Source organism: Macrotis lagotis, chromosome 8 (genome assembly GCF_037893015.1).
Source record: "Macrotis lagotis isolate mMagLag1 chromosome 8, bilby.v1.9.chrom.fasta, whole genome shotgun sequence".
Lineage (NCBI taxonomy): Eukaryota > Metazoa > Chordata > Mammalia > Peramelemorphia > Peramelidae > Macrotis > Macrotis lagotis.
The window spans coordinates 119975461-119999139 of record NC_133665.1 but is presented as its reverse complement, the minus strand read 5'-3'; the positions used below and the strand labels follow the sequence as shown (position 1 = coordinate 119999139).

Sequence of the window (23679 nt, the reverse complement as noted above, 5' to 3'; positions counted from 1 at the left end):
AGAGAGGAGTTCCAGTTGAGTGGCAAGGACAGAAGCCAAATTCTAAGTGAGTGGGAGTGGAGAAATTGGAGTCAGTGACTGGAGATAGCTTTGCCTGGGAGTTTGATTCAGAAAAACAGTAGAGCCACTTGTACCTTAGGAGAGGATAACTTGAGAATAAGGAAGGGTCAAATGAAAGTTGTTGCTTTTTTGGTTTTGTTTTGTTATTAGATGGATAGAGATTTAGATTAAAAACAGCAGGGAAGGACCTGGTAGATAAAGGGAGGTCAAAATTAGGGAAAAAGGATATTATCAAAGGAGGCTTTCAGACAAATACTAGATGAACCCTTGTTGCAGATTTAGCTAGCCCTGATTGGTTTTTTTAGGCATAGATTGGCCTAAATGGTCTTTTTTTTGAGGACTCTTATAATTTTGAATTTTTAGAATTCCTTGGCCATATATGTACCTTCTCATTCCCTATTAAGGTTTTTTTTTTTAAATAGTTATGTAGCAGATTGAGATTACCCTTGATGAATATGGGAGGAAACCAGGTGGACTTTCATGGTGATTTTTTTTTTTAAGACTGGATTTCCTTATTTTATGTAGACATATACTCCAGCAATCTCACTGTTGATCAACACGGTAGCTTTAATCTACTCTTTTATCATTTTGGGCTGGATGGCCCCTCCTTGGACAACTTGATGGTTCTCCCACTTCTGAAAGCTTACCATATCGGGGCTGAATTTATTGTAGACACTCAGTTGGTTTTTGCTCAAAATTCCTGAGCCCAATGAATCTGTCAGTCATAGGCTATCCTGATAACCAGCTAGGGTTATAGATGTACCAGTACACCCCAATTCACAGGTGATTTTCTATAGCAGAAAGTAAGACTATTCTATGAACAAGACTCTTAACTCTCTTGGCTCCAGGTACTTAATCTGTCCTCTTAGTCTAAATTGCTCAGTGTTTATTTTTGTGGTCTGGAAGACCTGAATGCAAATCCAACCTGGACTCTTACTAGCTATGTGACCTTGAGCAAGTCATTTAACCTCTGTTTGCCTCAGTTTCCTTCTTTGTAAAATGAAGGTAAAAAAATGTATCTCCCTGGGTTCTTGTGAAGATCGAATGAAATAATAATCGTAAAGTGCTTAGCACTATGTGTTTTGCATATGATAGACATTGTATAGATGTTTACTCCTCCTCCTCCTCCTCCTCTTACCACTCCTTTTCCTACCCCTATTACTCTTCCTCCTCTTATTCCTACTTCTCCTACTATTCTTAAATCTACTTTACTGCTCCTACTCCTATTCCTACTCTTCCTATTCCTCAGACTCTTCTTGCTACTACGCTTCTCTTTTTCTACCTCCTCCTCCTCCTCCTCCTCCTCTTCTATTCCTACTACTAACTTCTCTTCCTTCTAATGTTTCTACTTCAGTCTTCCTGCCTTCCATTTAATTTCCAGCAAAAGTCTTGTTTTCTACCGGAAGCCTTTCTCAGCCTCTCTTAATTTGATTGCTTCTCCTTTGTTGATAATTTCCTGTATTTATCTAGTAGATAGTTTGTTTTTACATATTTGTTTGCTTGTTGTCTCTTCAGTTTGTGAACTTCTTCTTGAGGGCAAGGAGTGTCTTTTGCCTCTTTTGGTATAACCACTGCTTAGCATAGTGCCTGGGCTATACTTCATGAATCTGAGTTGCCTCATTTACTTCTGTACAGGGATCCAAGGGAAATTTAATATTTAATATTTAATATTCTGTAGAATGACAGAATAAATTTCTGCATTGCCAAGATTATGCCAGAGAAGTAAGATGTGCAGCCTGTTGAGTTAGTACAATTGTATACATGTCTTGGATGAGCACTAGAGATGAAGACAGTGACCTGGACCTAAAATTGGAAGAGGAAGAATTTGGGCAGAATTTTATTTGGGGAGTTGTTGTTCTCCCAGTGATTCTATGCTGTTTACTACCTCCAAAGTCCATCTTTTAAACACTAGCTTTCTCCCAGGGATGCTATATGAGTGAGGAGTGAGGATGATACAACAACTCCATCTCAGGAAATTTAGAATTAAAGGTGTCTAGATAGTTGTGAATTGACATACCTTGTAAAGTGGCATAAAAGAAAGAATCCTATGATCAGATTTTTTTTTAGGTTTTTGCAAGGCAAATGGGGTTAAGTGGCTTGCCCAAGGCCACACAGCTAGGTAATGATTAAGTGTCTGAGATCCGGATTTGAACCCAGGTACTCCTGACTCCAGGGCCGGTGCTTTATACACTATGCCACCTAGCCACCCAAGAGTCCTATGATCAGGAAAGGAGAGTTTATCATGTAATGGCAGTGAAAGGTAATTGATATCAGAGTCTAAAGGATTTTAGGATTTAGAACTGAAAGAGACCTTAGAAATCATCTGGTCCAACCCAGTGCTGTTACAGAGGGATGCTATAGTAATACTGAGGGATTCTGTAGAGTTGAAGTGACTCACAGTAGCTGAGCTAGATTTTGAATCTTTTGGCTACAAATTCATCTTCACCAGAAATTGTGAAAAAAATTGGAGGAAGGCCTCAACTGCACTGTGCATTTGGGGAGATTTATGGAAATACACAAATAACAACTGCATGGGGTGAGATATAAATTCATGAAATAAAGGGTTCAGTAAAGTTGGAACATACATCTTCATGTATTTATGTTTATACATAAAATTTAAAATTATTTCAAATAATTTTATATTATATATAATATTAAATAAAATTGTATTTATGCAAAATATTAAAAAATCAGAATTTATCAAAGAAGCCTATAAATTAAGACTAGGACTTAACCCTTTTTGCCATGTACCCCTTCTCAAAATAATATTTTTAAATATATAAAATAAATTGCATAGGATTCAGAGGGAATCAATTATATTGAAATAGATTATCAAAATAAATTTTTATGAAAGTCTTTGGACCTAGGTTGGGAACCACTGTAGTCTAAATAAATTCTAACATTAAAATATTTGCATTTTGATTTTTTTTTAAAATCAAATTGCAAATACACAGTTGTAAAAGTTATTACAAAATTATATTACAAAAATTAAATTACAAAATTACAAAAATTGTACTACAAATATGGATATATTGTTTACAGACACATAGAATTTTTAAAACTTGATCTATTTCTCTACTAATGCGGATGAGCATCTTCTTAATAACTTATTGACCTTAGGAAGTTTCTGGGATCAGTGAGAGGGTCTCCAGGACCAGGTCTTTGGTATTCTTAGATATAATTATTTATCATCTACCTATATAGAAATATCAGTTGACTTTATACCAGCTTAATTTTTCCTTAACAGTTAAACATTTTTATTATTTTGTTTGATGTGCACAAATCAATATAACAGACCATATTATAACTATTTCAGGTTTTCAGAAATCCCTTGTTTTATACTATGTTTTATATGCTGTATGTCATTCGTACTGAGGGAAGAGTTCAACTTTAAAATATTATATTAAATATTATTGTTAAATAATTTCTGTAGTCTTTATTCTAATGAGCTTATCAGATTGGTTGATTGTTATCTTTGAAATTGGAAGCAAGCCTGGTTGATGGTTTAGATCTGAGATATGGAGAATGGGGGTGGGAGGAGCAGGGAGCATGTTTATAGAAAGCCTTGGTGTGTGTGAGTAGGGATTGCTGGAAGAGTAGATGATTAAGGAGAGGAGACCCAGTGGGGCTTTGTTCCCTGGGGGAGGGAACTTGAGACTTCTAGTTGGAGCTCTTTCGGTTTCCAAGGCTAGGGTTTCTTTGATTCTGGCATCTAACCCATTTAGATGCTAATGAGAAGAGTCTACACTATATGGATTCATTCCTTTATTTTTAACTAAAGGTAGCTAGCATATGTCCCAATGACTGACATTTATGGGGTACTTTAAGGTTTTCAAAGCGCTTTGCATACATTAATTATCTCATTTTGAGTCTCACAAAAGTCCTGTAAATGGGGTGTTTTTTCATTTCACTAATGAGAAAATTCAGTTTGGCTTCTAGTAATTATTACAGGCAGGATTTGAACTGAAATCCTCTTGATTCCAAATTGAGTGTTCTATCTATCTATCATGCCAGACAACATTGTCTTTCTAGAATGTAATTGTACTTCATTCTATCATGGTGTAGATGTGCTGACTCCCTTAACTAGGCAGATAAATCTATGGTTCCTCTCAACTCTAAAATTCTTTGGATTTATATATGAGTTACTACTTGAAGAATTTCTTAAGATGGCTATGTAATAACTTAGATTGTATAGTCCTTCAATCTACTATGTCTGAATTATTTGTCTTTTCTGTCACAATCTTTGATAGACCCTAAGCTCATAGGACTTTTGGAAGTATCCTAGGATATTGAGGGTACTATACAATTTTTTTCTGGACCATTGTTCATCTAGTATTCAGTATAACATGTTGTAATTCATCGGAAGGGCAAGAACATAAATGAAGGGAAATTTTTTGACAGTTATTCCTTCACTTGTTACCCTCCTTCATCATGACATATTTGCTCTAAAGCACAGGTTCTTAACCTGAGGTTCATGAACTCATAAAATATTTCAATTTCATTGTTTTCTTTTGTAATCCTGTTTTACATATTTAAGAGTGCTTATAGGATCCTTACTGCCCAAAGGGTCTGTTATATAATAAAGACTATAGAAAGAATAAAATTTTATTAACAACGATATTTAATACAGAATTTTAAAGTTGAATCCTTTTCTCAGAATCCTATATGTATTATATATATATATATATATATATATATATATATATATATGTATATGAACATTATAAAACAAGGGTCTTCTGAAAACCAGAAATAGTTATGATGTGGTATATTGTGTTAATTAATTACTCCTACTGCAAAGGATTAGGAAAGGGGTCAGTATTCTGAAGTGTTAAGGAATAGGAGCAATAGGAGAGTTCAAAAAGTGTTGAAGATGAGAGGTACATGAAGTGATGAAACTATTCCACACATGTATTGTAGCTGGGAAATGGGCATGGGTAAGGATAAGTATATCAATATTGGATTTATTTAGTGAAGAAGTATAGAGAACAGGGGCAACTAGGCAGCTCAATGGATAGAGCACCAGTCCTGGAGTCAGGAGTACCTGAGTTCAAATTCGGCCTGAGACACTTAATAATTACCAAGCTGTGTGGCCTTGGGCAGGCCACTTAACTCTATTGCCTTGCAAAAGAAAAAAACCTTAAAAAAAAAGTATAGGGAACAAAGGCCTCTCTAAGAGGACCTTATCACTCCTTAGAAATAGCTGCTAGTCTTTTTTGGTCAATGAGTTATAAATGACTGGCCCATAGTAGGCAGTTCATAAATGTTTTGACTGATGACTGAGAGAAAGAGCCTTTGGATGATTGGAGCTTTATTTCAGTGTAGTGATCAGAGGGAGATGCCTATCCCACTGCTCAAAATGTATATGGATTGAGGAAGAAATATGCTTTTCTATAATCATCTTCCTTCTCTGACATGCATCAAAATCCATAATCCATATATCTTAGGAGCTCTGAGAGAGGCAGTAACTTTTTTACTTAGACCATAGAACCCAGTCTTTACTTACACTCATTATCTGTGGAAGCAAATCCTGGGAGGGGAGAGGGCCAGCGATCCTCAATGACTGCCAACCAACTGCCACTCACAGCGCAGGAAAGTCAGCCTAGCTGAAAAAAACAAGTCAAACCTATTAGCTATTATATTCTGGTCACAGGGAGTCCAATATTATGTATCAGGTTGTCAGTGTTTGAAATCAATCCATCAGCTAGTCAGTGAAGTATCAAGAACCCTATAGGGGGTGAGATAAGAGGCAGCATGTGCCAGCTACATTAGATCATCACCATCTCAGCCACCCTCTTCCCTCATATGGACATAGCCTAGGATCCATGAACCCAAGAGTCTAAATTATAATGTCTGACCTATCTCCAGCCTGGTCTCTTCTGCCATCTTTTAGGGGGGAAATGAGTGTGAATAAGGGGTCTACTTTTTTTGTCATCACCATCAACAGCTGTCGACTAGTTTCTACCAACAGGCAGATGAGCACAGGAGCCTTGGGAGTGGCAGACTTCAGGTCCTCCTTCCAGCCAAGCCCCCATGATTGACACCCTTGCAGATGATGATCTTCTCTTCTAACTGCCTCTCAGAGGGCAAGTATGCCAACCTATCAAACAGGAGGAGCTCCCCTAGAAGACAGGTCACATGTGTGCCACCTTAACCAGATCCATTTCCTCTCATTCTTTGCTAAAGGAAACCCAAGACGTTGAACTGTAAATTCTTTTGAATAGCAATGATTCTAGCCCTTTCCCTACAGCCATCATCCTGGACAGTAACTCCAGTGGACACATAGACTCCTGCTATCAATCAATCAATAAGTATTTATTAGGCCCAACTGCGTGCTAAGCGAGGTTCTATTCTAATGGTACTACAGCCACAGCAACTGATGACTCAGAAGAAAAGGTCCTTGTCACCAGAATTCTCAGCATTGGCAAATGGCACAACACCAGAAACTGAAAGGATTTTTATCTGTAGCAATGATCTTAAAAAAAGAGACATTAACATCTGCTTTTCCCCAAGGAGCACAAGAACTTTCCAGATGACTTGCGACTGAAACCCACCATATGTTATCTTTCCCCCATTAGAATATGATGTCTTATTTTGTTATTTGTATCTCCAATGCTTTACATGTAGTAAGCACCTAATAAATACTCTATTCATTTATGATCAGAAAGTAGATCAGAAAAGAAATAGTGGCAGTTGTCCACTAAGGGGAACTGTAGGCACTTCATTTAAAATATAAACTACATTTGCTGAACCCTAGTCACTGGAAATTCAAGTCATATGGAGTCTTAGATATCTGGTTATCAGTGTTTGACATCATTCTGTTCACAAGTATTTATCAAGAAAGGGATAAAAAAATAGGGTCAAAAATTGTTCCTGTCCTCAAGGAGTTCATATGGGGAGACAGCATGCAGATAACTCTAAACAGAAGCTATAAACAGGATACATCATAGATAACCAGTAGAGAGAATTAAGGGTGAATCAGGAAAAACTTCAGATACAAGTTGAAATTTCAGCTGGGACTTGAAGGAAGCCAGAGAAGACAGTAGGGGAGGGTTGAGGAGGGAGAGAATTCCAGACTTGGAGGACAGCTGGTGAAATGCATGGGTTCCGGGAAATGTATCCTGTGCTCAACCAGCAGATCTCAAGAATGCATGGATGAAAGTAAAGTACAGGAAGACTAAAGAACAGAGGGAATCATTATTTTAAGGGCTTTGAAGGTGAAATAGAATCTTAGATTTGATCCTGAGGTAATAGGGATCAATAAACTGGAGTAATTGAACCAGGGGTAGAGTGGGGTAACATGGATGAGGAATGACAATATGAGAATGAGATCACATGCTCAGGGCTGCCTTTTCCAAAGATCAGTTTGACAGCTAAGGGAAAGATGGCCTAGAATTGGAAGAGACTAAAAATCACTAGTTATCCTCCTACAAGCTTTTAGACAATAGAACCCAAGACAAAAACTTTTTCAGCTGTTTTCACAGCTGACTCCATCCCTTTCTGACCCCTTCCCTCAGCTCATTCTTTCATTCTGTCCTCATCTTTTTTTTTCTATTCTATATCATGGAAATGTTTTATTTATTTATTTATTTATTCTTTCTTAAGTTCTTGAGAATAAATTTTTTTAAAAGTACATACAGAAATAAATATAGCTTGAATAAAAAGTTTTATAAATACAAATATATATATATATATATTACATCTAGAGAAAGAAGCAAAAATAAAGATTAGATGGAAAGGCACTAGTTTAGAAGGAATCTAATTTGGAAGGAATTAGGAAAGGTTTCTTGGTACCTTCAGGTACCTTAAGGGAAGTGAGGGACCTAAAGGACGGAGAGGCACATGGGTATTAGAATGACATTAGAGTCTCATGAGGAGCAGAGGAGGCCAGTTTAGTTGGATCCCAGAGTGTGGGAAGGGGTGGAATGTTCCAACAACGCTAGAAAGAGAGGTTGGAGCCAGGGCTTTAAAAACTTAAACAAAGGCATTTATATTTTATCCCAGAGTCAATAAGAATCCACTGTTGGTGATTAAGTAAGAGGGTGGCATGGTCAGATCTATTAAGGAAAATTACCCTGCTTGCCATGTGTAGGATGGCCTAGAATGGTGAGAGGCTTGGTGACCAATAAGATTGTTGTAGTAGTTCAAGGTGAGAGGTGATGGGGACTTGAATTTAGGTAATAAACATCTTGGAATGAGGTTGATTTGACTGCTCCTAAGGGAATAGAGACTATACCATGAGTTCATTGATAATAGGTAATACTCAGATAAGGAAATTCCCTTTACCAATGTAAAGTCAAAACTTTCTCTGTATCTTAGAGTCCTAGTGAGTTCATCTAGAGGGATCACAAAGGTAGGATTAGAGCTCACATCTTTCTACCTCTGAGAACAGTTCTCAATCCATTACGACAAAGACAAAAGCAACTGGTTAACCCAAAGAAATTAGAAGCATGTATTGGAGAGGATTGCATTTGTGTTTCTCCAAAGAGAGGAGGGAAGAGTCTGAGGGATTTGGGAGGTGATGAGAAGTTGGGGTGGGGGAGTGTCCAAACAGGTTACTTTTTCTAAAAATTTGAGCTATTTCCTTTATGGTCTTTGAGGAATGGGGCAGGCAACCCTATGAGTTATTATTCTTCTTTTTCCACCATCTGCCCCCTATATTATTTTTTTTCAATCTCCAAGGAACCCAGCTGTTTATATTCTTGTGGAGTTACTAGTCTTATCTATCCATTGTGAATATTAACCTTTTGGTTGGACAGATTGGACCAGCAGGCATGTCAGACTGTGTGTGTGTGTGTGTGTGTGTGAGCACAGCTGTAAGGAGTGTACAACTAGAATAACATAGTTATAACCTGTAGATTTAAAACCCAGTTTGTGTTCTCATAACGCTATCTTGCCGAAAGCACATTCCTCCCTTGCTTGATGGGTTTGCTCTTCATTTTGGACTCTGTTGACTTGGTTGAACATTGTAAGATGCAGCTCTCCAGAGTCATAGTCTCATATCTCATCGTGATGCGCAGTTGACCTTGGGTTTGCAAATGCCAGTTAAGTGTGAACTTTGACAGGATCCATCATGGACCCCCTATGATCCCAGCCCAGATTGTGTTTGCTTCCCAAGGATCAACCTTACTGAGGATACAGACTCATCACCAATATGCTAGCTCCTTGATGATCTGTAATGCAAATATAAGTGACACTCAACCTTGAGTAGCCACCCTTTTGCTTCGGTGGTGATGGTGGGAAAATGGTGGAAAAGGAGCTACTAAGAATCAAAACAGTTTTTAAATTTAACTTGACTTTTAAAGGCAGCTAGTGACCCAGTAGATAAAGCACTGGGTTCTGTCATTAAGTTCTGAGTTTAAATCCAGCCTCAGCTACTTCCTAAGCTGGGTGACTTAATCTCAAGAAATGGCAAACCGTTCCAGTATCTTTGGCAAACAGAGTTCAAGTAAGGTCATGAAAGTACAACCTGAATGACAACAAACTTAGTCCTCAACTCAGGAGGGCCCTCAGCATTTTGGGTGGACCTCTTGTGGCAAAATTCTAAGAAGGGCCATAAGATGAGCAGGGAGGGTGGGTTTGTGGTCTCTGTTTTTGGAGGGCAGTGCTCACATCCATGCCACCAAAATCTATTTTAATATCTGATTAGGATAAATGAGCAGAAGATTTATTTTGGTCCTGTGTAATTGAATAATCCATTGTTGGCTGATATTGGACACTTAATAAATAGCAATGTCAGCACTAATGAGCCAGATGCAGGTGGTAAACAGCACTATTAGAACAGATCCTAGGAATTTAAATACTTCAAAGACATTCTTTAGGTGTTGCCAAGGCATTCATATTTAGTATCGAGGTGAAAAGGTTGACTCTCCTGGTGTGAAAAAAGGGCATCTAGAAATTAGATAAATTTGAACAGATCTGCCTTACATCTGCTATTATAGAAAACTGAGGTTTAAGGAGGAAAACATCACAGAAGTTTCTCATTGCTTGAAAATTATAGGCATCTGTGATGAACTGAGAAAAATGACCCTAGTTTGATGACTATATTTACAGTTAATTTCCTTGTACCTTGGATCCTAAAAATGTAGATGGCAAATCTAGAATTTTAATAAGCTTTATTGCTTCTATATTTTGAATATATTTGTCTCATAAATTTTGTCAGTGAGTGGAGTGTACTCGTTTTTTTTGGTCAAATGATTTGAGAAGATTAAGAGATGGAAATAACTGTATGAAACTATATATGTAATACACACATAAATACACATATATATTTACACATACATACATACATATTAAAAACAAGGAGAAAGGTATCCTGGCTGTAGTGGATAGTAAGTGGGAGGCCTGGCTTTGTAATCCAGGACGTCTGGGTACAAGTTCTACATCTTATACCTAACCCATCCATAAATCTGCTTATTCTCTTATTGTTCTAGTTAGTTCTCTGAGATTATATATTAATGACAATTGCTGATGGTAGATATAGTTTCTGGACTATAAACCTATCTATAGCCATATATATCCATAAATAATAGCTCTGGACCTATTTGTTTCTGTATCTGTTTTTTTTTTATTGCATCGTTGTTTCTCTCTGCCTCTTTCTCTGTTTCACTATTTAAGTTTGTCTATATTTGCATCTTGTTGACTCTGGGCAGCTTTGGAGCACAGTGAATACAATAGAGTGCCTGAAGTCAGAAAGACTCATCTTCCTGAGTTCAAATGTGACTTCAAATTCTTACTAGCTGTGAGACCCTGGGCAAATCAATTAACCCTGTTTTTCTCATTTTCCTCATTTGTAAAATGAGCTGGAGAAGGAAATGGCAAACCACTCCATTATCTTTGCTAAGAAAACTCCCATAGAGAATTGAACATGACTGGACAACAACAAATCTTTGACTCTGTCTCTGTCTCTTCCCTTATATGTATATACAAATATGCATGTACACATTTATACATATATATATGTATATGCACATATATATATATGTAAATAAAATAGCCAAAATTTAGGTCTTAAGGTTTATTAAGCTGTATGTATACTTATAGCACATGAAAAAATTGTAGGCACTCATCTTATTTTTAGGATTAATATATGGGAAAAACCAGTCCATCAGCACATTTTATTGAGCTATTTTTTGATAAATACATGAAGTCACAATGAGCACACATGATCTCCTTTGCAGTAATGCAAAAATACCTAACAAATGAAATTAAAATAGACAAAAATTTGTTAGACTCTTAGACCTTGGCCGAGTATTCAAAAATGGAAATAGCCATAACAGCTATTAAAAAGGAAAAAGTTTTCAGGGGGGAGGATAGTGGTAGTGGTGGTTTACACAAATGAATAGGATAAAAGATGAAATGATAAAGGAAAAGGAGAGATCAGATAATTGTAATGAGAAATTTAAGAGGAAAGACTGCATTCAGATGAAGAGGGAGAGGAATGAAAGAAAGCTCAAGTAGGTTACATGTAGATTTGTTCTTGAAGGAAAATAAAGAACTAGGTGCAAGGGAGTCTGTTGATGACTTGGAAGAAATTTGGAAGTATATAAGAGCCAGTCTGTGAAACTACTTTCATTGAAGTGTCAGGAAAGTCAAGGTGGTTGGGATTGCCAAAGGAAACAGGAAAGAGCAAGAAGAGAGTCTTGAATTACAACTCTTTAAATAGGGAGAGGAAGCTAAACCAATGAAGAAGCAGTCAGTAGGAAGGAGAATCAGAAGACACCAAGCCTAACAGGTCTCGTGGGTGAGAGTATCAAAAGTCAAAGGCTGTTGGAAGGATAAGGAGGATGAGACCTGAAAAGAGGTCACTGGATTTGGCAATTAAGAAGTCAGTGAAAATACAGAGTACTTTCAGGACAGAGTAATGGGGATGTTCCAAGTCATGTTTCAAGGGAGCTGAGGACTAAGTAAAACTCAATCTTTATGAGTTGTTTTTTTTTCCTTTGTAGACCCAATTAGGAGCTCACAATCTTTCCATCCACAAACAGCATAATATATTAGTTTTAACCTATCTCTACACTTGCCAGGGATTCTTCATTACAGGTCCTAGATGACTTCAGTTGCATCTCCTAACCATGGAAGGGAAAGAAGCAGTGAGAATGAATGAATGAATAAATAAAAAAGAGTATTTTTAGGTATATAGAGAAAGGGAGATGAGGGAATTTCACACTAGAATTTTGTCTGTAAAGTAAGAGAAAAGGAGGTGAGAATAGAGTTGTTGACCCAACTGAAAAGGTTTGCAGTAGCCATTGGGTTTGGTATGGGAGAGAGTCAATGAGAAATGAGGAGAGAGGTAGGTTTTTGTGGCAGTGAGAGTCCATTTTCTAAAGGACTTTCCAAATTTTATCTTCTTGGGGGTTAGAAACTGCTACTATCCTCATTTTACAGATAATGAAACTGAGGTAGGCAAGTAATGGGAAGTTGCCATGAAGTTTTGGAGTAGACCAAATGACCAAGTCTAACAGGACCCAGAAACCCTGTAGGAGGAAAGCAGATGGTGGGATTGATTCAGGGCTGGATATTAGCAGGGATGGGAACTGTTAGAGAATGAGAGAAGAGATTCCTGCAGAGCACTGAATGTAGGAATGGCTTTCTGATCTAAACTGAAGGAGAGAGGAGAAATGAAATCAGAAGAGCTAAGAGAAGAGGAAGATGTGTCTTCATGATAGAAGGGACAGGAGTGAGACCCAAGAGAAGAGGAAGACTAGATAATGGTGATGATGGAGGAGGGGAATCTGGAGTTTATCTGGGGTGATGGTGAGGTCAGTTTGAACCACCTCTGTAGGTGGCAGAAGTAGGACACAATCGGAGATTATGAGAGTTGAAGAGGTCGATAAGGGAGAGGACAGTGTGTATCTACCATGGGAAAATTATCAGTCAGTAAATTGTCTTGTATTTTGAACTTTAAATACGAGAGGACACTTATTGGTGCAGTGTATAGAGCGCCAGATTTGGAGTCAAAAAGGACCCTGGATCTGCCTGCTTCAATGTATAAAGCCCTTTAGAAATCTTAAAGCATTAATGTAGCTGTTATCTTTTCTTGATAAAGATGATTGTAGTGTGAGATCGGGATTTAATGTCAGTGGGTATTGAGAAAAAGGGATAGTATGACCAGGGAAGACTTTGTGAAGAAAGGGAGATATGGTCCCTAGGCTGTGACCTGGAACATGATATTGATATTGTCAGAGGACATCCAGAGAGAGTCCCTAATATAAGAAGAGTTTTGGAAAAAAAAGGGAAAGGAGCATGACCCTGTGTAGGAGGTGGCAGAGCCTCATTCTTGAGGCTTGTTTTGCTTTCCAGACATGGGATGGGGGAGGGGGCCTATCTCCCCTTTGGTCTCTTTGGAGTTTGTTCCTGTAATCAGTTGACATGGCAACCAGAACCCTGTTTCTAGTCGATAATCTCTTCTTTAAAAGTTTTTTTTTTTAATTTTTTTCTCTGCCTGAAATCTTAAATTAGTCCTTTTACAATTGTCTTCCTTTTTAACTTTACTCTCAGTAGCAGAAAATGAGTTCAGTGAAGACTTGCTTATTTTTTCAGCTTTGGAGTTTCCTGAGATGGTATTCGGGAGTGGACTCAACGCTGAGAACAGATGTCCTGGTGATTGGCAGTTTTGATTGTTCTCCAGTTTCACTCAGTCAAGTGAGGATAGACAACCTATTAATCAGACTGGACAAAACCAGGACTGGTAAGATATCTTTATTTTTATAAAGGGAATCTTTCTTTAAGAAGACAGAAGGACTGATAAGAATACATAACCAAATATAAAAAGATAAATATTTCCTCTCCTTTCTCCTTCATTTAGACTGAAAGTGTCAGAAGAGAATTTATCCCATCCTTTTTTTTTTTCTTTCTCCACCTTTCTTTACTCCTCATTCTTAGATTCTTCTCTGGACATTGAGAAGGCAGAAGAATGGGGGTAAAGAATCCCTGGCTGGGATTAGTTTTACAAGATTGCACTCTCTTGGGCTAGCAGTCACTCTGCCAACAAGTATTTAAGAACTAGAGATAAAAAATAAAGGCAAAAAGTGGAATTTACATTTTAATGGGAAAGACTTCATGTAAACTAATTAGGTATAAGAGATGGAAGGTAACCAGAGAAGAAACAGCACTGGACCCAGATGACTCTGGAGAAGAAACTGAGGTTGATGAATTAGCACAGCCCTCCTCACTCACTTCTAATTCACATGCTTGTCATGGCATCACCTCCCTGATGTCATGGTCTTCTTTGAGAAGGAAGGGCAAGCATCATTTAAAGAAGAGCTCCTCCTATAAGATGAGACTTTTACATCCTGCATGCCCTGAAATATAATGTAGCTAAAGTCTGCCTCAGTTTCTTTCTCTGTAAAATGAGGTCAGTGGTAGCATCTTGGGGTAGCAACCCCAGGAAAGGATAAAATTTCAAAAGTGTCAAGCTTCTTTATATTGGGGAGGGAGATATTAGGCAGATCATCTGAGGTAGCTTTCCATAGAACCACAAATTTTGAACTGGAAGTGACTAACCAACTCAATTTACAAATGAGGAAGTTGAGATCCTGGTAAAACAGGTAGTGCATAACAAAATCTAGTCTTTATTTTTATTTCAGTCATGAATGTTATATATTAATAAGATTATGAACAGAATCAAAAGACAACCCCTGCCTTCAAGGAACAATCTAATCATTTAAATTCATTTAGTAAGATCCTTTGATGTTTACAGTAGGGGTGTTAGTAATGGGGGTCAAGGCAGAGAGAGCTCGGAAGGATGAGCTAATAAAAAAATATATAAGTAAAACAATTCTCCTTGCTCTCAAGAAGTTTATAATCCAGTGGGTAGTTGGAATTTCGAAGGATGAAGTACTCTCTGTAACAGGCCAACCAGATGGATACAAGAGTGGGGTGCTGATCATATATTTGGTGATAATGGATCTTGGAAGTTCTGAATAATCAGATTGGCAGGGGACTGATGCTAATGGGTGGAAATAAGAGCTTTTTTTTTAGTTCACCACTTAAGGATGTGTCCTCTTCAGTAACTGATACTTTTATTGATTACTCTGGTATAGTGCTGTGCCAGGAATTAGGGCTCCTTTTCAACAAAAGCTGCCTGAGGAATTGGAATTGAAGCCTAGGGAGATAGATCTGGAAGAGAGAACTTGATTTAGAAACTAGCAACTGGATAGTAAATTATCATTTTGGCTTCTCTCATCTCTTCCCGACTCTCTTTCTTCCCTTCTCCTTTATCTGGTCATGATACAGACCCAGAGTGTGTACTTTTTAACAGGAAAAATTATTTTGTTCCTTTTTAATTTTAAAAATGTTACCCCTTGATCCTTTGTTGTTGCTGTCTCAAAATGTGATTTAAAGTTATTTAAACTGATGGGTTTGGAAGAAAAACTGTAGGGGGGTGGAGAATTGGGGGGAAGAGAATTCTTCAATAGAAAAATATAATTCTTGCAATAATGTCAGGCTTTCTGACAGATTTAGTCTCAGGACACTCTTGATTAGCTTTCCCAAGAAGTGGGGTACATTGGAAGAATTTTGATTCTGGAGTCTCAGAGGACCTGAGTTCAAATATAACCTCTGTGCTTACTGTTTATGTGACATTGAATAATAAAACTCCTCTGGCCTCAGTTTCCTCTTCTGTAAAGTGGTTGAATGAAATGGTCTTTGATTTCCTCTTTCTCCTCTATTTCTCAGAAGACTCAGTGAGTGATAATTAGATTACTGAAAGGAAATGCTGCATCACTTTTGTACCTTTTGTTTCCCAGTCCTGAGAATAACCAGATTTTTTTAGGTGTCTTGAGTCTTGCAGCTTGCCCTCAGAAGGGCATGTCTCCAGATGACTTTGGAGCACTATTTTTAACTCCTTGATTGGACCAGTTCATCATACCTAAAACTCATTTTGTTGCTTCCCCCCAGAGCCTCTGGCAGTGTTGCATGGTGAATGACTCTGGGCTTGGAGGCAGAAATTTAGTAGCTGCCTGTCCCGAGGAAAACCCCTTCTCCTCTCTGAGCCTCAATATCCTAATTTGTAGAATGGAGACAGAAATAGTATACCTTCTTCTCAAGTTTGTTTTGAGAATCCAGTGAAATATGGGAAGTAGTGTGTTACTGATTTTGGACATGAGTTCTAATCTTATCTCTGCTATTTATTACACAGTGTGACCTTGGACAACTTCGTTCACCCCAATGAGGCAGTTTCCTTATCTGTAAAATGAGAAGGTTGGACTTGATGATCTAAGATCTAAATCATAGATTGAGGTGATTCTAAATCAGTGACTGCAGGCAGTTAGGTGGCTTAGGGGGTAGAATACTGGACCTGGAGTCAGACCTGAGTTCAAATGTGATCTCAGATACTCATTAGCTGTATCACCCTGCTCAAGTCACTTAACCTCTGTTTGCCGTTGTTCACTGAAAAAGGAAATGGCAAACCACTCTAGTATCTTTGACAAGAAAATCCCATATGGGATCATGAACAATAACTGAACAATAACAACAAAGCCTTGATCCTTCAGTCATTTGTGATATAATATATATAAAGTATATCTTGAATATGAGTTATTATTGGTAGTTATTAATTATATTTAAGAGCATTTATTGTTGTCATTTTCTCACTCTCAGATCCATCTCCTTGGAATTACTATTTACAGTCCTTTTTCCCTTCTCACTCAGCAAACACCAAATTGTGTTAATTTTCTTTCTTCATTGTACCTTAAGTTGGAGACTTACTCCTCCACTGCTGTCACTCTAATTTAGGCCACACACATTGGCTGTTACCCAGTCTGTTGCGGTGGCTTTACCTAGCAGACATCTCCATCCAGACCTTTTGGTTTTCAGGTCATCCCACACCCTGCTTTCAGATTAGTCTGCCTGGCATACAGGTTTAATCATCTGCCCCATCTTCTCCTCCTTAAGACTACCAGCTGCCTACTAAATTCAGATTAGACTCTTTAAGCTTCACCTTCAAGACACCTTACAATCTGCTCCCAGTCTGCCTGTCTGGACTTACTATATTATGCTGCCCATTAGATATTGGCTGCTTCAAGCCAAACTGCATTATTTATGTCTTCTGGAAGACTATAACTCATGGTTTTCTGCCTCTACACTGTTGCTTTCTTCAATCACAACTCACCATCTTTTTTGGTTAATATCCATGAAGTCTTTCCTTAATTTGCTATAATTTAGAAGTAATTTCTTCATTATCTGATATCTCAGAGCATTTGGGGCAATAGATAGAGTCAAGAAGATTTATCTTTTCAAGTTCAGATCTTGCTTCAAGATACTTTCTGTATTTGTGTGTTCCAGGGCCAGTCACTTTGCCGTGATTGCCTCAGTTTCCTCATTTGTAAAATTATCTGGAAAAGGAAATAGTAAATCACTTTTTTCCAAAAGGACCCCAAATGAGGTCATGAAGAGTCAGACTTGATTGACACAACCAAATAACGAACAGAGTATTTTATTTTCCTTTCCATAAGATCATAGATTTAGAGCTGAAAGTGACCTTAGAGGTGATTGAGTCTAATCCTCACATTTTACAGATGAGAACTGAGACTGAGAAAAGTTAAGTGACTTGCCCACCACACAACTGATATTTGCCAGAGGTCGGATTTTAGCTCAGGTCTTCTGACTCCAAATACACTCAATATACAGTGCCATCTGGCTACTTCTTTTCTTTACTCATCATGTTCTAATTTATATTATTATTTTTCAGTTAAGCTTTCTCTTTATCTTGGTATCTCTCCTAATCTCTAGTACAGTGCTTTGCAAATAATAGACATTTGTTAAATGTTTAAATGAATTAGTGTTGACTATTCTCAATATTCCTTTTGGATCTAGTGGCTTATTTCAGAAAAATTGGGGACTGAAAATTAATGTAGAATATCCTAAAGGCTGAGATCTTGGCAATTTCTGGTTTGTGTGAGAAGACATTTTCTTCCTTAACCCTCTAACCCACTTGGATTTATTTGTTCATTTGTGCTGCCAGAGGTCCTTTTAATCTATAATGAAAAATTTATTATGAGTGAAGATGAGATTGCTTTAGGTTTCAGACTCTTTTAATTTCTGGCAAGTATTCTCAATGTTTAAAGGGCACATTTTAAAAAGGTAGAAAAATTTCCCTTCTGCCCTTCCCCCTTTTTATTTCCCTTAAAGACAAACTGCTTATCAGACCTGTCAGATATTTTCTTTCTTTTAAGATTATAATTGATGGAAGCGTTTCTTCAAAGGGGTAGACCTCAGTATCAGTCTAATCAGCAATCTTTTGGCAGAGAAACAATGAAAATTAAATCTACTTTAATGGATTATTTTCCTACTTTGGGGTTGAAATCTGAGTAGTAAGTAGCAGCAGCAGCAGCAGCAGCAGCAGCAGTATTAGTAGTAGTAGTAGTAGTCATCGTTGTTGTTGTCTCCTAATAAATCATTGTTAATGTTAAGTCCAATGCTATTTCAGCTAGATCATGTTTTATCACCATCAGAATGAAGAAGAATATAGTTAGTGATATTGTTCCATTAGGTAGAAGTTTGGTAGGTACTAGGGGACTATCTCTAGTTTTTTAAATGATTTGTGATCTTTTTGATTGGGTATTTTGTCCACTGTCTCATCCATGCTGGTGTAACCTATGTGATGATTTTCATCGATTTTAGTTTATTCCGTAATATTATCAGAGTGGGGAGGGTGTCACCCAATGTACTGGAAAGCTTTCCTAGCGATCTTCTGCCACTTCATGGATACCAGTAGACTGTATAGGCAATCTACTGATTTTTCTCACAGTCTTACTACTCAACTGTCTAATTTTTTCCCCCAGTCATGTAGTTCTCTCATGACTTACTTTATACTTCTTATACTGCCTCTGGTAGAATACTGATATTAAGGAAATAGGAGTTTGTTAATGGGCATAAAAGAACTTCCCAATAGAAAATCAGCCCCCCCCCTTTTAAAAAAAAAGCCTCTTTGTCAATTTTTATTTTTATACTGATAGGTGCACCTATTGTTGATCTGTCTGCAATTCATAACCTAGACAATCAGTATTGTTCAACCACTTGGTTTTTCCTGAGCATCTAATTGATCAAATTTTGAGTGCTTGTACAGCATTCTGGGGAATTAATTCAATCCACATTTTATTTATAAACAGGAATACCTGTGGGATCATCCATGAGGAATCTAGTACTTTCTTATCTCATATGCTGTATTGAACATGCTCTATGACAGGGGAAAACATATGTTTTTATTTTGCTTGATATTAATAATGATGGTTGTTAGACAGGGTTATCTACTACTGGCATATCTTTCAAGGAATCATATATTATTGACATGCATTGAAAAGATCCCTTATTTGAAGGTGTTGGAGAAGCTTTGAGAGGAGTTTTGTGAATCAGATGTCTTTTTATGGCCAAAAAACAAGCTCAGTAGGATCTTATTTTCTTCCATATCCCTTGGTTTGTGTGATAGTCAAGTTGTGATTTGCTCTGGAATATCACTTGGCAAGACCTTGCCTGGTCCCTTCTAAAATATCAGTCAGTCTGTATGTAGATTATTTTCATAAAAATTTTATTTAGAAGAGGAAAGTAGGCATGGCTCAGTATTTCTTAGTGTTCTCTTATTTCTTCATTAGTTATAGTAAGGGCTGAGATCTCTCTCCCTGATTCCCATTGGCATGTTCCCATCCTTCAGACATTTTGAGAATTCATCTCTTCAAACCCTTAAAATTGTCTCCAGTATTAAATTCCTTAGGGTGTATTTAATTGAGTCTGCTTTACCTGTTTTGTCCTCATCAATGCTTCTGTAGAGACATCTGGAACTGTGTTGTTAGAGTCAAAATATGGTCGCCCTTCTCTCCTTGCTAAAAGTGATAGGAAAGGAAAATGTTGGAGGATCTATGGGAAAACACATAAGAGCACTCTTGATGGCGCTATGAATTGGTCCAACTATTTTGAAAGACTGAAACTATGCTCAAAATGTCACTGAACTGTAGACTTTTGACCCAGTTACACTATTATAGCTCAGGGACATCAAAGGGACAGGAAAGGAACCCAGATGCACATAAACAAAAATGTTCATAGTGGTCTTTCTTATTATAGCAAAGAACAGGAAACTAAAAGGATGGTCATCAATTGGGTAGTTGGTTTATGATTGTAATAGGATATTATTGACTGTTAAAGCTAGACAGATAAAGACTTTATCAAAAGCTTTCCATATAATAAACATCACAATAAGTCCTGAGTGTACAAATGGAAGCAGGCAAGGTAGTCTTCAAGGAACTTATAAACTAATGGAACAATAAAATTTGGAGACCTGGAAAGGAGGAGAACCATGTTAATATGAAGACCTGATTTAGAGCAATGTAAAGGTAAAACTTACCTTTCCTTGAAATTAAGGAAGTAAAGAATTTGAGAGAATCCTAGGAAGACTTGTATGATAGAATGCAAAACAGACAATTTATACAATGATAGCATTGGAAAGAAAGACACAGTACAATAACAACATTGTCAAGAAAGACAGCTTTGAAGACTCAAAAACGTGATCAACAATGATGTCAGAAAACCAAAGCTCCCAACTTCCTAACAACAGAGATGATAGGTTCATGTAGTGAGTGTGGCAGATATTTTTGAACAAGTGGTAATTTGTTCTGTTTGAACTGTACATATTTGTTATAAGACAGTGAGTTTCTTTTCTTTCAACTTTTTCGGAGGGAGAGTTGGGAAAAATAACAGTAACATTGATTCTTTCTCTCTCTCTCCTCTCCACACCTCTTCATAAAGAGTAATTGAAGGATTTAAAATCCAGAGAGGACAAAATAAAAAAGAACTGAACAGTTTTGAAAGTTGAATTTATTATATACTTAGGAAGACAAAGACTACATATAATAATAGATTTATAATTTCATGTGTAATCCTTTTCTGACCCACTTTGTATTTGGAAAAGTTCATTTTATTTGATATTTATTATGCTCAGGATAAAAACATTTATTCAAAAGTATATATGTAAAGAAAAATAAATCTTTGTTTAACTTTGCTGTTTTTTCATTTATTCTCTGGCCCATGTTATCCTTAAATATACGTGGGATAGTTGTTTATTTGAATCTTTAAGCTTTTTAAAAATTTTTTTCCTTCCACTCTCTCTCTCTTATTTCCAATGAGTTATAAGATCTAACTTGTATCCTTCTCAATAAAACTTTACACATCAGTTTAATTTCAAACAGTTAAAAATTCTGTTTGTATTTGTCATGATCTGTGTTGATGTCTTTTCCTTTATCCATTTCACATTTTTCAGCATCAGTAATTTGTTTAAATAGATCAGATTAGAATTGTGTAAATTCTACATTGTCTTTTTTTTTACTTTTATTCCTTTTGGTGTTGTATTAATTTTTATTTCTTCTCTATCATAAATTGATTTTCTAACTGCAAATAAACAGCTGATTTAGGAATTACTCCTATCAGGAACAATTATTTTCTGTTGCTAAATATAATCAGTTGCTTGCTTTATGATCTTATGTTATTTGCTATTGGCCAAAATTGTAGAATTAGAGCCGCTCTTCTGGACATCTTATCTTTTCTTTGTTATTTCAAAGAATTTAGCTCATGATTTATATTTATGAGTCTTCTTTATGGTATTCTTTATTCTTGTCATATTTCCAACATATTTTCCACCATCAATGCCTATGCTCTCTTTTACATAGAAGTCACTGGGGATAAAGTATGTGATACTCTTAAGTTTTAACTTGGAAATTTTTAATCAAGTTCTTGGTAAAATTTCTCTTTATCTTCAGCCTTTGTGATAAATGTGGGTGGATAAACTACATTTATTTTTTATGACTGTGCTTTTACAGATACTTCTTGTAAGAGGTGACCAATGATGAAATGGGGCTTCATGTTGTCTTTTGGTTCTTTATTTACTTGCTTCCAAGAGAACCTGTAAGGCATTGGTTGTTCATTTTATCTTTTTGCCTTCTGGTGTCATTAATAATGTGAAAGTTTGAATTGGTATAATTCTGTTCCTCCAAAAACAATGGATTTTCTTTCAAGGAGAAACTTTAAGATGACTAAGAGATCAGGAATCAGGAAAAGTTTAATTTGAACTGAATTTTGAAGGAAAGTGGGGAATCTAAGAGATGAAGGTGGAGAGGAGTATCTTATAGACTTGGAGGATATCCTATCCATGGAGGTAGGAGATATGGAATATTATGTATGAGAAGACCAGTTTGACCAGTTTGAGAGGCAAGGGGAATAATGTTTGATAAACCTAGAAATGTTGCTTGCTGTCAGATTAGCAAGAGTTTAAATGCTCCACAGAGTAGTTTATATTTGATCCTAGAGGTAACTGTACACTCCAATTTATTTAGCATGGGATCAGTGTGGTCAATTCTGTGTTTTGGGCAAATCATTTTGGCAGATGATTGGAAAGAACCAAACATCACAATAATTTGGGATAGGAGGAAATAATATTGATGAATGGAGTCAAGGAGACACAAATTTGAAGGTTGGCATCATGATTCCAATGTAGTATTTATTTTATAGATAAAGGAATGGAATTGAAAAGAACATGGAACAAATGAGGAAATATAGATACTAGTCAGCTTGGTTGGACTGGGGACCCAGGACCCATAAATCAGGTAGATTAGATTAAGCACAGAGAAGTCACCTAAGATAAGGGGAAATCGCAGGAGAGTTCTGTAGCTACAGGTAGTAAGTTTAAATGGCAGTCAAATTGTCGGCATCAAGCCATTGGAACCATTGGAAGATGGATCAAGAAGATCACTATGAATTGTGTTTAGGATGGTGGAAAGAAATCTGGTTTAGACATGAGATACCAGAAAGGAAAATAGAACTTGACTGATAGCCCAGGACTCCCATGGAAGGCAAATATTTCTTATTCAGAACTAGAACTGTTCCCAGAGCATGGTCAGGATCACGTCAGAAAGGCTAGGCAGGTAAGAACATCTGTTTGGTATTCTTACACACAGATATATACATATACATACATACATATATATATATGTTGTTGTTGTGGCATAAAAAAATAAAAATTTTATATTTAACCATATGTTGAACTTCTCTACTTGTGTTGTCCTCAAAATAACAGACATAGAATCTATGTTCAGGTCCATGCTTGAAATCTTTAAATTTGAGCCATCTTGTTCTTCAGTTGTGTAGCCTTTAAAAAATTAATTTTATTTATTTATTTTACTTAAGCAAGTTTTATGATTTTTTTCTTTTAATACTAGCAGTTCCTCTTAACTATACCCTCATCTTAGTCTATTGCCCCCTTGTAATAAGAAAACTATTAACTTTTTTACTGTGATATTTTGCTTTTGCATCATCTACATTTCCCAATATATCTTCTCAGTTAACTGTCTGTTATAACCAAGAACAAAATATTAAATAAAAAGAAAACAGTTAAAAAAAAAGAACAAACTAACCAGCTCATCTATCAAGACTGACATCATGTGCAATATTTCATACCCCTAGTTTCCATTCCTCTTCAATGCAGGAAAGGAGGTACCTTCTCATGTTGATTCTTTGGGGTCAAGTAAAGTCATTATAACTTCACAGAACTCATTGCTTTATTTTTGTTTTTTTTCCATTTGTAATTTGGTAGTTGTTATTTCACTTTGCATCAGTTATGTGTCTTTACATATTCAT

At 36.7% G+C, this 23679-nt stretch overlaps 1 protein-coding gene across 2 annotated transcripts in view; it reads left to right on the top strand.

The window, feature by feature from the left end:
- GRB10 (growth factor receptor bound protein 10) overlaps positions 1–23679 on the top strand; it is a 270769-nt gene that overhangs the window by 40229 nt on the left and 206861 nt on the right. For both annotated transcript variants that reach the window (XM_074198290.1, XM_074198289.1), the window contains exon 2: positions 13603–13750. The gene's annotated coding sequence lies outside the window, so the exon portion shown is untranslated. The remainder of the gene's footprint in view (positions 1–13602; positions 13751–23679) is intronic.